The sequence below is a fragment of the Schistocerca nitens genome, chromosome 4 (assembly GCF_023898315.1).
Source record: "Schistocerca nitens isolate TAMUIC-IGC-003100 chromosome 4, iqSchNite1.1, whole genome shotgun sequence".
Lineage (NCBI taxonomy): Eukaryota > Metazoa > Arthropoda > Insecta > Orthoptera > Acrididae > Schistocerca > Schistocerca nitens.
The window spans coordinates 747,882,578-747,888,488 of NC_064617.1; positions in this window are offsets into that span (position 1 = coordinate 747,882,578).

Here is a 5,911-nt window from a genome sequence, read left to right on the forward strand (position 1 = left end):
TTCAGCGCAGAGCACCGCGATAGCGAGCCGCTGCTTTGTGCCTTGGTGTATCACCACGGACGGAGATCGAAGAGAAATTTGAGCTCACCGATCTCTACGACTCACCGTTGTTCTTTGCCACCTCCCAGATTCGTCCTTTCTACTACAAATACCGAAAATCTGACGGATTCCGTCAGTGCATGTTTTAGTTAAATTATACAATTCTGCTGAATGCTTTTTTGTTTGTGGTGAAAACCTAAGATGTGATTACGAACTCACATAAGTACGTAAGATTAGTTGAGCGTCAGTTAAATTTGTAGTTTTAAGTACTGACGGATAAGATTTTGTACGTAATGTGTGGCATGATAGGCAAGCAGCGCATTACCATGCCTAATGCATTGTAGGAAAACCGTTTTCATTGAAACTATATTAGAACTGATAGATACAGATCCTGAATTGTTATCAAGGCGTCATATACCGTTCTTCCTGCAAAATGGTGGGTAGTTCAGGTAATGATGATAGAGGTAGACGGCGATCATGCTTACTTCTCTCGAAAGCAGATCACCAGGACTTAATAATATTGAGATATCAAGACTCTATAGGCCAGTGAAGATATGAAAGTTCATCCCTGTGACATCAAAACCAGTGCTGGATATCGCGAAGTGTGTAAACAGGGGCCCTGTCGTTTTGGATCCCAGGATAAGCATTTGGGAACAAAAATTTTTGTATGGGATATAATCAATCATCCGAAATGGTCACATAATCTTTGGTAGTATTGGACTTTGCTCTAATCTTGGGGTCCATGTATTACCACGTTATGGCCGCCTAAACTGTCACCGAAGCCCGCCATGTTTCACTCTTTGTGACATAAACTTGGACGCAAGTATGAAACAATGTGAAACAAGACTCATCCAATGGAATGACGTTCATCCCTTACACCGTAGTTCTAGCTTTCTGACTGTAGCGCCTAGAACCGCTCGGCTACTCCGGCCGGCGATCTCCTTCAAGAGCATGTGCCACAAGTTTCACAATTCGTTGATCTGTTGACGTTTTGGATCTACTGGGTTTCAGATTATCGTCTACGCTTATACGACCACCATGAAAACGATTAATCCAACGTGAAACTGTACTACTGTTCACTGTAAACTCACCGGAAACTTCACTTAAAGCACTGTGCATTTCCCTCGGCTTTTTTGCCGCAGGAAGTTTCGATGTTGATGTACGACCTGTGGTCTTCAACAGTCACAGACCTTAATATCAAGTATTTATCTGGAATTCTGAAAACGATCAGACAAAAAGAGACAGTGGAAGAATCTGATACGTTGCAGAAAAATGTTAAAATGAATCGACGCAGTACTTACTAAATAACGAGAAACTTTTAGTAAACACTTAACAGAAGAAGGGATAGTTTAGGTTTCTTCGATAAGGATGATATCCATATTTTGCTAACCTTTTAACAATAGGTGAAAATGAAATATCGTTTCACTAGGGCCTCCCGTCGGGTAGACCGTTCGCCGGGTGCAAGTCTTTCGATTTGATGCCACTTCAGCGACTTGCTCGTCGATGGGGATGAAATGATGATGATTAGGATAACACAGCACCCTATCCCAGAGCGGAGAAAATCTCCGACCCAGCTGGGAATCGAACCCGAGTCCTTAGGAGTGACACCGTGTCGCGCTGACCACTCAGCTACCGGGGGTGAACTTAACAGCAGGTGTACTACACGAATGACAGCTTAGTGTGTGTGTCATATGCTACATCATCCGCAAGTAGTTCACTTGTCTTTGAACAGAGCAGTAAAAATGTATCAACAGCGTTGGAGAAAACAAAAGTTTTCGTTTACCATACCGTCGACAGCAAGATCCTTGGAGACGGGTCTTAAACTCAGATAGCGGAGGACAGCGAAGGGAATCGATGTCATTTTCAGAAACATTACGCCAATTATTTAAGCTGTTTGGAGATACCGCGGGAAGTTAATTCTGGATGGCCAGGTAGGTAACTGAAACAGTGTCTAGCTGGAAGCGATTAAATGGTGCTAGCACTGCGTCACCTCGTTTGGCATTAAGTTTTCTGATGTGTTTCTTAGACAAATATGTAAAGATGAGAACAAACCGAAGACACGCGGGTCAACGTTACAATAGTGCAATAGACGCTGCACTGATCTCTCTCTCTCTCTCTCTCTCTCTCTCTCTCTCACACACACACACACACACACACACATCACGCACGCACGCACCCAAAGGGGTGTATTGCACACAATAATGGGGCAACAAACTGATTGTTTCTTCAAATATTGGTGTTTTTACGAAGACAGAGCTCAGTCGCTTTTTCTTGTCGACGATGTTCAGAATACACTGATCAGCCAGAACATTACGACATAATAGTCGGTATGTCCAAAGTTTGGCACGGATAACAGCGGCGCCGCGTCGTGGCATGGAAGCAATGAGATCATCTTAGGTCACTGGAGGGAGTTGGCACCACATCTGCACACAAAAGGCACCAAATTCCCTAAATTCCCGGAAGAGCTCTGTCACATCATAGATGCTTTCGATCGGGCGGCCAGCACATCAATTGGAACTCCTGACTGTGATCCTAGAATCACTCGTTCACACTACTGGCCTTTTGACATTGCGCATTACCTCGTTGAAAATTGTCACTAACTTTGGGAAAATAGGTCATGAAAGAGTTTGCGTCACCTTCAAACTGTGTAAGATACTCACTGACCATCATGGTGCCTTGTCTGGGCTCGACTGGACCCACTCGATAACCACGTGAATGTTCCTTTCAAGGGAACTTCCCCATCGCACCCCCCTGAGGTTTAGTTATAAGTTGGCACAGTGGATAGGCCTTGAAAAACTGAACACAGATCAATCGAGAAAACAGGAAGAAGTTGTGTGGAAGTATGAAAAATTAAGCAAATTATACAAACTGAGTAGTCCATGCGGAAGATAGGCAATATCAAGGATAGCGTGAGCCCAGAAGCGCCATGGTCGCGTGGTTAGCGTGAGCAGCTGCGGAAAGAGAGGTCCTTGGTTCAAGTCTTCCCTCAAGTTAGCAGTTTAATATTTTATTTTCAGACAATAATCACCACACGTACTGTTTATCAACAAATGGACGAAATAATCACAGAAATGTTCGACAATTGTTCGATCCCTTAAGGAACTTTCCAATTCCTTACAGTTCGGAAAACATTGATTGACCTTATTATTGAAGTCGCGAGCTATATTTGCTGCATTCATATTTCCCACGGAATACATGTCACGTATTTAATGTACTGTCGTCCAAAGTAGCGAACAGTCAACTGCCAGCCAGGAGCCTCGTTAGCAGGAATACTCTCTCTTCCTTGCGCTGTAGTCGACTGACGTCGTGTGTTTCGATGTTTGTTTAGGTGTAGCGTCCCCATACTACTGCGCAGTTACCTCGCATCGGACGGAAGGACGGACAGATAATAATTGTCTGAAAATAAAAAATTAAACTTTTCACTCGAGGGAAGACTTGAACGAATGGCCTCTCATTTCGCAGCTGCTCACGCTAACCACGGGACCATGGCGCTCCTGAGTTTAAATTATTCATGATGTTGCCTATCTTGCGCATGGACTACTCAGTTTGTATATTTTGCTTATTTTTTCATAGTTCCACACAACTCCTTCCTGTTTTCTCGATTGATCTGTGTTCAGTTTTTCAAGGCCTATCCACTGTGGCAACTTATAACTAAATCTGAGGGGGGTGCGATGGGGAGGTTCCCTTGTTAGATCAAACTGGAGCCGCTGCCAACTTTCCTCCGTCTCACAGCACAGGTGTCAAGGACCTGATCCCCTGAAAGACGGATTCGTTTCCTCCCATCGGCATGATGAAGAAAATATTCGGGCTCATCAGACAATGGAACGCTCTGCCGCTGCGCCAACGTCCGGTGCCGACGGTCACGAGCCGATTTCAGTATTAATTGCCGGTGTCGTGGTATTAACATTGGCACATGCATGGGTCGTCGGCTGCGTAGGCTCACAGTTAGGAGTGGACGGTGCACTGTATGTTCAGACATGCTAGTACTCTGCCCAGCAGAGTCTGATATCAGTTCCACCACAATTCGCCGTCTGTCCTGTTTGATCAGTCTGCTCAGCCTACGACGTGCGACATCTGCACTGAGGGATGGCCGCCTGACATCACGACATCTAGATGTTGATTCACCTTAGTTTAACCACGTGTTGAACACATTCACCACAGCACTCCTCAAACACTCTACAAGTCGTGCAGTTTCCGAAATGCTCGTTCCGAGCATCCGGGCCATCACTACCTGCGATATGCCCTCGGTCAAACTCACTATAAAGAGCTTGCCTTCACCACTCTAAAAACCACCGTGTATCTGTTTAGCAGTTCAAATGGTTCAAATTGCTCTGAGCACTATGGGACTTAACTGCTGTGGTCATCAGTCTCCTAGAACTTAGAACTACTTAAACCTAACTAACCTAAGGACATCACACCTTTGGGTGCGTGCGTGCGTGTTGTGTGTGTGTGTGTGAGTGTGTGTGTGTGTGTGTGAGAGAGAGAGAGAGAGAGAGAGAGAGAGAGAGAGAGAGAGAGCAAGATCAGTGCAGCGTCTATTGCACTATTGTAACGTTGAGCCGCGTGTCTTCGGTTTGTTCTCATCTTTGCATATTTGTCTAAGAAACACATCAGAAAACTTAAAGCCGTAGCGGTCACGCGGTTCCAGACTGAAGCGCCTAGAACTGCACGGCCACCCTGGCCGGCTTGTTTAGCAGTCATTCCTGACCAGTTGACTCCGCTATCACCTGGACGGTGTTATGTCGGTAGTCGGTCGGTAAACCTAATATTCTGGCTAATCAATCTACACGTATTCTATGTCTTACATTACTTCTACATGACTTTAGGGTGGTATTCCATTACATTTATAATGGTTACTTAAAGTGTCTGGAATATGAAAATGCGTTTCAAATACTTCATAAATATATGAACACCCCTCCCCTCATTACCTGTCTGCTAAAACTACCTACCTCCTTTTCCATCTAACATCTCTGTCATTCCAATCAACCCTCACCCACCCTCCCCCTCATCATATTTCTTTAAATTATTACCTAGTATTGCACCACAATACAGCTTGTCTCATATGTTGCCATTCTAAAGATTGACCTACTGATTTAACCACTGAACTTTTAGATATTGTTTTACAATAACCAAATAACTATTGTTCGAGTTGAGGAAATACTTCATATCGTACATTTGTTTTCTTATGTAATTTTAAAATTTTCTTAACTAACAAGCAAATTGTTTTGTACATGTCAACAGACCACATGCTGAAGCAGTTTTACAATGCATCACATAGACAGGGGTGCACAAATTGTGTTAGTACTTAAATAAGTTTTATCATATGAATTCCACATAAATGTTTGTCAGATATTATATATCTGAGTCCAATAACCTTATAAATTTTGGTTTCCCCGCTCCCCTCTTTGGACACTCACTTCTTCGGACTATCCCCTCAACTTCAATTTTCCTCGCTGCCGCCCCTATGCAGTCTGAATAGTGTCCCATGTTCTGTAGGCTTCACGGCTGCATCGACGTTCGTTTCCCCTCCCCAGCATATCGTCACGATTGCGTTGTGGTCTTCTTAGTTGATTTTGCTGGTGTAAGGGACTTCTGGTGCATTTTCGTACTGCTGTTGCAGTTTGTAACGACACACATTACTACTCCCCTATATAAGGCATCATGTCTTACACAACTGACTGTTTATTGGTTAGCAGTTTCATATAACAACTGTGCTGTAGGGCCAAGAAACGAAGGTCTGCAATATGTTTGAGTGTTTTAGAGATGTCTTCATTTTTACTAATGACACATCTGGTCTATATGACCAGACATGCCTTTGCGACAAATATTTGTAGTTCTTATGATATTAAACTGATGGTTCGGTAATTTTCAC